Source organism: Echinops telfairi, unplaced genomic scaffold, assembly GCF_000313985.2.
Source record: "Echinops telfairi isolate 266 unplaced genomic scaffold, ASM31398v2 ScPeMD7_36;HRSCAF=134, whole genome shotgun sequence".
NCBI lineage: Eukaryota > Metazoa > Chordata > Mammalia > Afrosoricida > Tenrecidae > Echinops > Echinops telfairi.
In genome coordinates this window covers 4116024-4126615 of record NW_022103934.1, presented here as the reverse complement: position 1 = coordinate 4126615, position 10592 = coordinate 4116024, and the positions used below count along the sequence as shown (strand labels likewise).

The following is a 10592-nucleotide window of genomic DNA, read 5'->3' as shown; positions in this document are numbered from 1 at the left end:
TCCCCTCCCGCCTCAAAACCAAAAGCCAAGCTCACTGCCATCAAGCCACTGCTGACTCAAAACGACCCCTGTGGGTTCCCAAGACTGGAACCGTCGACAGAGTAGACAGCCAGCCTCTCTAGTCATTAGTTCTCAGTACAGGGGTTTGAACTCCGTGAAAGCGGCTGTTAACATCTGATCTCCAGTGCTGTCCCATCCAGCCTGCCTGCCTCTGATTATGATGCCGTTCGACCAGCGTCAACGCGATGGACATCCCTGGTGGCAGACACCATCAGGAGGGACGTCAGAGCATTCTAACTAGGTTGCAGGCATTTTAAAAGGGCGGCATTCTACATCACGGATTGGAATGACCATGACAAACACACCCCACCCCCAGGCTGCCCTAAATATGAAAGCCAGTCTTGAAAGAACTTGCCCTACTGTGAGCCCCTTTGGGTTCACAGAGACCCCAGCAGAGACTCGTGCCGCAGAATGAGGGTCCCTCATCCCGGAGCACCTCACGACCTCCCTGTGTTTGAGACCAGGGCTGAAGCCACTGTGCCCATCCAGCCCAGGGGGAGAGGGGTGTGCCCTCTCTCTCACTGACCCTCCACTTTCCCAAACACGGTGGCCTTTCCTACCGAGGGGCCTTGCCTGGTGACATGTCCAAAGTAGGTTAGCTGAAGTCTAGCCGTCTTTGCTTCTAAGGAGCGTTCTGGTTACGTTTCTTCTAAGATCTATTCCCTGCTCCGGGCTGTCCACAGCACATTCCATATTCCTCACCGACACAAGGGTCTGAACGCATGGAGGCTTCTGTCAGAACCACCAAAATGCTCCTTGGGAGAAAGACTGGGGCTCTCTGCTCCTGTAAAGAGTGACAGTCAGAAAAAGAAAAAAGAAAAAAATTTTTTAAGAGTGGCGGTCGGAAAAAGAAAACAAAAGGGTTTTTTGTTTGTTTGTTTTTTTAACATTTTATTAGGGGCTCATACAACTGTTATCCCAATCCATACACACATCAGTTGTGTAAAGCGCATTTGTACATCATTTCTCAAAACATTTTCTCTCCACTTAAACCCCCGACATTAGGTCCTCATTTTTCCCCTCCCTCCCCGCTCCCCCCTCCCTCATCAGCCCTTGATAGTTTATAAATTGTTATTTTGTCATATCTTGCCCTGTCCGACGTCTCCCTTCACCCACTATTCAGTTGTCTGTCCCCCAGGGAGAAGGTCACACACAGTTCCATGTAATCGGTTCCCTCTTTCCTACCCAGTCTCCCTTTACCCTCCCTGTTTTGCCACTCACACCACTGGTCCTATAGGGCTCATCCGTCCTGGATTCCCTGTATTTTCAGTTCCTATCTGTACCAGTGTACCTCCTCTGGTCTAGCCAGACTTGCTAGATCGAATTCGAGTCATGGTAGTGGGAGCGGGGAGGAAACATTTAGGAACTAGAGGAAAGTTGTATTTCTCATCGTTGTTACATCGCACCCTGACTGGCTCATCTCCTCCCCAGACCCCTCTGCAAGGGGATCTCCAGTGGCCTACTAATGGGCTTTGGATCTCCACTCCGCACTCCCCCCATCATTCACTATGGTAAGATTTTTTGTTCTGATGATGCCTTACACCTGATCCCTTCGACACCTCGTGGTTGCATAGGCTGGTGTGCTTCTTCCATGTGGGCTTTGTTGCACAAAAGTGGTTTTTAAAAGCGTGACGGTCAGTCTCAGAAACCCACAGGCCCAGCTCTTCCGTGTTCTGTAGGGTCGCTGTGAGTCAGCTTCGACCTCATAGCAGTGAGTTAGCTTTGGTGTTTGGAGCCACGAGCAGGGAGCGTTGTCCCCGAGACTGATCAGTGGCAGCCTGCAGAGCAGTAAGCGTGGCACAGCTCCCTTGAACGCGCCATGCTAGACGGAGACTGCAGCGTGGTAGTTCCTTGTGGTTTTGACGGTTGAATGTTTTTAATTGATCCTCTGCGGACACGACCACATATTTTTCGCCTCCCTCTCCTCTTTCCCTCACCCCGGCCTCAACATAGCCTTCAAACCCGGTTTCATTCTGGCGTGAAAACCATTTTTCTTTTTCTTTTCTGTGATAGCGAGGTCATGCAGTATTTGTCTTATGAGATGGCGGACTCGGCTGAGCCTCAAAACCAAAAGACACTCCCTGCCATCAGCGCAGCACCGACTCACAGCCACCCTCTGGGACAGCGTAGAACAGCCGCGGTGTTTCTGAGACTGTCACTCGTTATGGGAGTCGAAAGCCTCGTCTTTCTCCCGAGGAGCAGCTGGTGGTTTCAAACCGCTGACCTTAAAGTTCTCAACCCAACGAGTAACCGCGATGCCACCAGGACTAAGCATCAGGTCTTCCGAATACGTCCCGGCCCCTCGTGACTGTTTTGCATCCTGTGTATCAGAGTCTATGTCTCCTGTTCTCCCAGGGTGGGCATGTTGCTGGTTTCCCGGATAAAGACCAGGAAACAGCAACAGCGAAAACCCACCCCCTATTGCAGTGCAGGCCATTCTGACTCGTGGCGTCCCGGGTGGTACAGCGCAGAGCGACTCCCTGGGCTCTTCTTGTTGGCCCTCTTCACAGAAGCAGATCACCAGGCCTTTCTTCTGAGGCACGGTAGGTGGGATCAGCCAGGAGTATTTGAGTGTTTTGTCATCTGCCTGCCCCAGGGACCCTCTGCTCACGAACACCTGATTTCAGCTCCAGCTTCAGTGTGCGCCCATGCCACTGTGCCTGGCGCTCACAGACAACCTCAGCGACCAATACCCGACACCAGTCCCACGGCCTCTCACCTCGGCCACCCCCCACCCAGCCAGAGGCCTTCCTGGCCACCCCTGACCTGTACCCAGATCTTGGTCCACGCCCACCCTTATCACCTTCCTTCCACCCTCTGGGCAGGAAAGGGGTGTCCCTGTTTCCATGGAGCCGGCCCTTCGCCCTTACCCAGGTCCTGACTCTGTACGGCCCGTGGAGGCCCACCCCTCCATCCGGCCGTGTCTCCCAGGCCTCCGGCCCTGCTGATTAGTCACCCCAGGCTCCCACCTCTCACGATTCAGTGGCGGGAGGTTTGGTTTGGATTTGGCCGATGAAGCAGTTATGGGCTGAGCGGCTGATGGAGGCGGGGGTGGGGAGGGGGGTGTCTGCCACTCTGGGCCTCGGTTTTTCATCTGTAAAATGGGGCCAAGGAAGCGCACCGATTCTCCTGCTGTTTCGCAGCAGGCTGACCGAGGAAGGTTCGTCCCGGGCTACTGAGACGCTATGTCCTTGGACACATTCCAAATGCTCCATGAGAACGGCTCTGGGCCAGATGCGCCGGGGTTTGATGTCTAGCCTAGAGTCGGGAAGAGACACCTCCGGTCTGTCTGGCGGACGCTTTTTCCCACTGGCTATCGGCCCCCTTGGTGAGTGAGAGGGTGAGGAGGGGCTGACCTCCAGAACCTGCCTTCTGATGGATGCATTGTTGTCGTCGTTGTCATTAGCAGTGTGGACTCAGGCCCTGCAAGGGTTCTGGTTCCGATGGCAGGGACCAGATTTCCAAATCACAGACCAACCCACCGCTGTTGAGCCGACTCCAACTCCCACCCCCACTCCCTTGGGACCAAGTGGGACTGTCCCAAGGGGATTCCCAGGCTGTTGTCTTTGCGGAAGCAGAGACAGGTCTGTCTCCCTTAGAGCAGCTGTGGGTTCAAAGCCCGGATCTCTCAATCAGCAGTTCAGCCCATAACCACTTCCCCACCCAGACTCCCAGGAGTCCTTCTGCAGCCAAGCCCAAAGCAAAACCATTGAGTTGATTCCGACAGAAAGCAACCCTACAGGACAGGGTAGAGCTGCACCTTGGAGATTTAGATCGCCTGTCGATCCTTACAGGAGTGTGCAGCCTCATCTTTATCCCCCAGAGTGGTGAATGGGCTTGAACCACGGACTTGTCATTAAAAGCCCAACCCTTACCCCAAAGCACCTGCAGGGCTCCTCTGAGCAGGTCTAAGCCCTGATGGTTTAGCAGGTTACCTTGGGCTGACTGGCACCTGAAAGGTCAGCAATTCGAAACTATCCACCTCTCCTCAGGGTACAGAGCGGGCTTTCAGAAGTTGTGGGCACTCATGGGCTTTACGGTCAGTGAATCGCTCTGACAAAGCTTGGCAGCTTTGCCACGATGGCCCAAGGGTGGCCGGCAGTCAACAGAGGCCGGAGCGTCAAGTGGGCCTGGAGGAAGCAGCAGGGGCCAAAGTGACCAGGGCAGTGGCCAGGGAGACTCCCTGTCCCCAGTTGGTCCCTTGGGCAAGCAAGCGCCTGATACCAGCGTTCAAGAGACCCAGCGGATCCTGGTAGAGAAACACTGCGGAACATCGCCCTGGTCCCCTTACACAGATTCCCATGAGCCTCTTCATCACGCACGTGGCAGGTGAGCCCTCTCCATCTCACCTGCTGGGGTGTCCTTTATGATGGCCTGGTGACCTCTTCAGACCGTTTCAGCCACTTGCAAGATGCTGAGACGTTCAAGCCAGAAGTTTCTTCGGGGTTTGGTTGATCTCATTGGGAACCTCATGGGTTTGGCCTCGGCTGTTTACCAGTGCCCCTCCATGGGACTGTTGCCTAAATATGCACCAGATTGGTGAGCGCTAGAGTTCAAAGTTTACAGAATGGAACTCAGTGGGTGGGGGGGGGTGCTTTTGAGAACCCGAGAGAAAAGCACGTGACACCTGCAGGGTTTGGACCTCATTCGCATACATTTTTGTTTCCCCTCCGCGTACTTACTTACCTTAAAGATTAATACTCGTGCTGAAAAGAGTTTAAAATTTTCTCTTTTCTCTGATGAGAGAGGGGGGGAAAAGGACAATATCCACACACACACACACAAAGAGATGACACCATTACTCCTGACTGAAAATGATGTAGAAAACTATTGACGTGTCCGGTACGGAGCAAAACAGCAAACCAAACCATAACTCTGTAAACAACACCAGGTGCTGCCAAATCAGGAATCACAGCAGCGTTTCCTCTAAATAAATTCATTGCTTTGAACAAAAAATGGAGCGTGAGGAGGCTTTCTCCCCGTACCCAGAGTTAGTCTGGGAAACGCTCGGGGCACTTCGGCCCTGCCCTGTCGGGCCGCGTGAGTTAGCATCACCTGGATATACAGGGCGTCTGAGTGTGCAGCTGAAGGAGATGAAGCGGCTGGGCTGGCTGGCCAGGTCCCCTCAGAATAAGCAGCAACAAGGCAGTTGTCACGGAGTTGAGTCTGCCACCTGGCCACCCACTGTGTGTCAGGGTGGCACTGGCATCCAGGCGGCTTTCGAGGGCTGTACCTTTGGGAAGGGGGCCAGGCACCACTGCTGCACTGCGTGGGTTCGTTTGATGTCGTCAAGCGCTTAACTAACTGTGCTCCTGGGGGGATGCCGTGTCCCCTCAGAAAAGGGTGCTTGATTCTCTTTGGTCCCAGAAGCAACAAGAAGAGGTCCTAGCCGGCCCACCTCGTCCACCCACCCCCACTCCGCTGTGGCTGGGTGCCTGGCTGACGTGCAGCCTGAGGGTACTGGTGGGAGGGCTTCGAGCCCCTGGGGATGGGGAGACCGGCTTGCAGTCCCCTCTGAGGCAGTCACATGGGGTGAGAGATGAACCCTACAAGTGTCTGTAGAGCGCACTTCTAAGCAGCTGGAACAGCCCGTGTGAAGGCGCTGAGCAGGCTTGTGTGTGCTTGCCTCGTCGGTGACAAATGAGTGCGCACAGTCAGTCTGTGCTGACTGCCAAATTGTGCACCGCCCTTCCAATACAGTGAACCCTCGTTTATCGCGGTTAATCGGTTCTAGACCCTACCGTGATAAATGAAATTCCGCGAAGTAGGATTCCTTCTTTGTAAATCAAATATTTTCGTAGTTAGAGCATAGAGGACATGAAAAAACACCCTTTAGTCACCATTACACTCGTATTACCCAATTTATTAAACGAAAAAGGGAAAATGCAGTAAAACATTTTGGACGTTACAATTATCATTTATTATTTATTATATTATGAAGTACAGCGGATGGAGCGAACGGAAGACTCATTCAATTTGAAATGGCGTGCAACCTCCACGATTTTCTTGCCATCTTTGATCATATCCAAAAGTTTTACCTTTTCGTGGATGGTGAGCATCTTCCTCTGGCGCTTATTTTTATTGTCAGAAAGCTTAGAAGAAGCAGCTCGTTTAGGAGCCATCATAGGGCTTAGATAAAATTTCTTAAAAATCGCAAACAATTACAGTACACTGTACAAAAGCAAAAATGCATCTGATACGTAGCTCCGATACGTAGCGATGCAGACAGAAGCGTGTACAGCATGAGCCAATCAGTGGCAGTAATGAAAGAGCATGCGCCGTTACGCAAAAACCGCGATAGAGTGAAGCCGCGGAAGTGGAAGCGCGAAGTGGCGAGGGTTCACTGTAGTTGGTTTCAAAACACACCCACCGCCGCCCAGTTGATTCCAACTCACAGCCCCTCCTCCACAGGGTTTCCAAGGCTGTCCAGGTCCACGGGAGCAGACAGCCTCATCGACTTGTGGCCAGCCCAGGAGCCGCTGCCCAGTCCTGTGGAGCCCCTGTGATGAGTTGTGCCTTGCAGGATTATGATCGATCCAGAGGATTTTCATGAGCTGATTGATCAGAAGCTGGTAAGCAGGCCTTTCTTCTTACTCTGTCTCATCCACTGAGGTGGCGTGCACTGGCTGGGAATCAAACCCCGGTCTCTTGTTTAGAAGGTGAGCATTGTACCCCTGAGCCACCACCGCCCCACGAGAGCTCTGAGGCCGCTGCAAGGCCTTCAGCATCAACCTCCTAGGTCTCTCCCACTGTCTAAATGGCATCATGGAGGGGGTGTGCTTTACACAGGGAGCCCCGGTGGTGCTAACCACAAAGTCAGCAGTTCGAATCCACAAGCTGCTTTGAGGGAGAACAGTGAAGTTGTCTGCTTTCTTAAAGATTAATAGCTCGGGAAACCCCAGGGGATAGGTTCTGCTCTATCCTAGAGGCTCACTGTGAGTCGGGATCCCTGGGTGGTGCAAAAGGTTAACCTTGCTGACTGCAAAGGTAGAGGTTCAAGTTCACCTACAGGTGCCTAGGATAAAAGGCCTGACAATCTAGTTCCTAAAGATCAGCCACTGGAAACCCCATGGAGTCTGGTTCTACTCTGCCACATGAGGGCACCACCAGGACTTTGGTGAGGTGTTTTGGGGGGAAACCTGGAGCGCCAGGGAAGAAAAGAGTCAGCAGCTACTTTCTTAAGACCATCAGCAAAAATGCAAGAGACAAGCCAGACAACAGTAGAGAGCCCAGTAAGAAAAGAGCCGTCTCTCACCAAGGGCAGGTCACCAATAGCCAACAAGCCCCCTAGGCCCTCAGAGAGCCCTCACCAACCTCAAAGCTGCGCATGTTGGCCGGGCTTGTGAACCCACGGCGTGGGCCTGTCTCCTCCGCACGCACCCCAGGCCCGGGAAGATCTGAAGGTCAGCTTTGAAGTCATATCCTCTGTCCACCCATCAGTCAAGGCCAAAACAAGCAAAGCCTGATAAGCCAGGGCGATTCTGAGTAGCTTCCACACCCAGCTGCCCTGGACTAAATGGACAGGCACGTCCCTCTCCTGGGCCGGAAGACTGGCATGTGCTCAACAGCATAGGGAGGGAATTCAGTGCTCACAGTGTGGACGGGTACCGGGGCGGCCTGCCGTCCATCTGCCAGGGGCAGTTTTTCTCCCCGCAGCCCTGCAATCTTTGGGGCTGGGTTGCTCCCTGGCTGGGCTCCTCTGTGTACTATGGGGTATTTAATGCCATCCCTGGCCTGGGCCCATTTGGTGCCATTAACAATGCCCCAGCCCCCTAGCTGTGACAGCCACAGATGCCTCCAAGTGTCTCCTGGGAGCATATCATCCACTTTTCCCACCCCGGCCAGCAGGGACTCCGTCCATCCCACAAACCTCTGCCACCCAGGGGCCTCTAGATCCTGCCGGTAGAAGAAAGGGAGAACCCGGAGAAGACACACACATGACACACACATGACACACACAACTCATGCACACCATGCATACCATAGACACACAGCCTACACAACACACACTTTGCGCACATGCACCACTCATATGCCATAAACACACATGCACACATATGAGCTACATAACACCCCTTATACACATACAACACATGCCATACGCACATACACACCACACACATGCCATACACATGCAAACTACACAACACACACCATACACACATATACCACTCACACACCATAACACACATGACCTACATAAAATACACATCATACACACATATGACTTATACAACACATGCCATACACACATAAACCACTCAACACACATATCACATGCACACACCATGCATACATACAACACACACCATACACCACTCACACATACACACCACACCACACACACTGATCACATTTAGCACTTACACACCATCAACACACATGGCCTACATAAAACACACACACATATGACCTACATAGCAAGCACCATATACATGTACAACACACGCCATGCACACCACACACACCATACATACGCAAGCTATACAACACACACTATACACACATATACCACCCGCATACCATAAACACACATTACCTACACAAAACACACATGATACACACATATGACCTACACAACACACACCACTCACACATACACACCACGCCACACACACGATACACATACACCACTCACACACCATATAACCACATGACCTACATAACACATACCATACAAACACCACTCACACAACAAACTCACACATAAAACCTACCCAACACACATCATACACACTACACCACGTATATGATACACACACATCCCAAAGTATGACCTTGAGTATATCCCACCTGACTTTAGAGACCATCTGAAGATGAACACTGATGACCAGACAACACTGGGGATATCATATAGGAAAAAAGTAAAGTCCTTCCCCTCTGTGTTAGAACAGTCAAGCATTTACGATCCAAAGGGCGGCATTTATCCAAGGACAATGTACAGTGGGCTGGGGAAGGAGGCGGGGTGGAACCAGGAAGCACAGGACACATGATGGTCCACTGGGGGGACGGCAATGGATGGGTTGAAGCAGATGAGCCGTTGAATGCAGAACTGATGACCTGCCCTGTATGCCTGCACATAAGTCACCATAAAGGAGGAAGAAAGCCAAGCGGTCATTCAAAAAGACATGAAAGGAAGATCAAAAGGAAAGATGAAGTAGCCGAGCTAGACAAGAAAGATCTCAAAGGGTGCCCAAGAAGATAACGTGGGGTCCGATGAGGGGAAGTGTGCCAAGACCTGGAGTTAGAAAACCAAAAGGGGAAAACACATTGGGCACTCTCAAGCCGAAGGAACTGACGGGACAAATGTCAGCCCCGAGTTGCGATATTGAAGGATTCTGTGGACAGAATGTTCTTTGGAACTGGGGGGTGGATGCGAATATGGAAAGTACCGTGGACTGCCAGGAGAACAAGCAAATCTGTCTTGGAAGAAGGGCAGCCAGAGTGCTCCTGAGAAGCATTCTAAGAAGCATTCGTAGCTCCTAAGCTAAGGAGCTTAGCTTCTAAGCTCCTTAGAAGACGAGGAAACTTTGACTCACACACTTTGGACATGTCGTCAGGAGAGCCTAGTCCTTGGAAACGAACATCGTGCTTGATACAGTACAGGGGCGGCGAAGAAGACGAAGACGCTCCACGAGACGGATGGACACAGTGGCCGCAGCCGTGGCCTCCAGGGTGACAGTCGTGTTGGCGGAGCGGCCTGGGTAGTCGTTCTGTTGTGTGCAGGTCGCTCTGAGTCAGAGCTAACTTGACGGCACCTAACAACATGGGCAAAATACGGACGGACGGAGGAAACGTGAATGCACAAAGTCCCTGGGCCGACCAAGAACTGGTTGATATTGAAGCATTTCAGGGGGGTGGCACAAGAACGAGAACCTGGTAGACAAGGAAGAAACGGAAGCTGCCCCGACGGCATCCGTGACAAGCAAGGTTCCAGAAATGGATGGACTGTCCCTGAAAATGTTTCAACAGGCTGAGGAAGCCCTGGACCCGCTCGCCTGCGCTGAGAAATTTGGAAGGCAGTTACCTGGCCAACCAACTGTTAAAGATCCGCAGGTGTGTCCAGACTGAAGAGACGTGGCTCAGCAGAATATGGAAATTACTGAATGCTGTCAGTAATATCACACGCGGGTAACGTGTTGAAGATCATTCAACAAAGGCTGCAGCAGTACACGGTCAGGGGGCTGCCAGAAATCCACCCGGATGCAGAAGAGGACATGGACGAAGGTTATCGTTGCTGACTCCAGGTGGATCGTGGCTAAAAGCAGAGAATCCCAGAGAGGTGTTGATTTGTGTTTGGGATATGCGGAGGCATTCCATTGTGTGGATCATCACAAACTACGGATCATGTTAAGAAGAATGAGAATCCCAGAGCACTTCATTGTCCTAGTGTGAAACCGAGAGCAGTTGTTTGAACAGAAGTAGGGGCTACGTGTTAGGTAGCTAGAGTTAGGGACAAGGGATTGTCCCTCCCGTGCCTACAAAGGCTCCCATAAAGGAGGTTGGGAGGCAATCAGGCAACCATTAGACAC

General features: G+C 52.1%; 1 pseudogene; it reads left to right on the top strand.

Annotated features, from left to right (window-relative positions):
* Positions 1–4087: 4087 nt before the first annotated feature.
* On the top strand, positions 4088–4684 carry LOC101657381 (annotated as a pseudogene).
* Positions 4685–10592: the final 5908 nt, after the last annotated feature.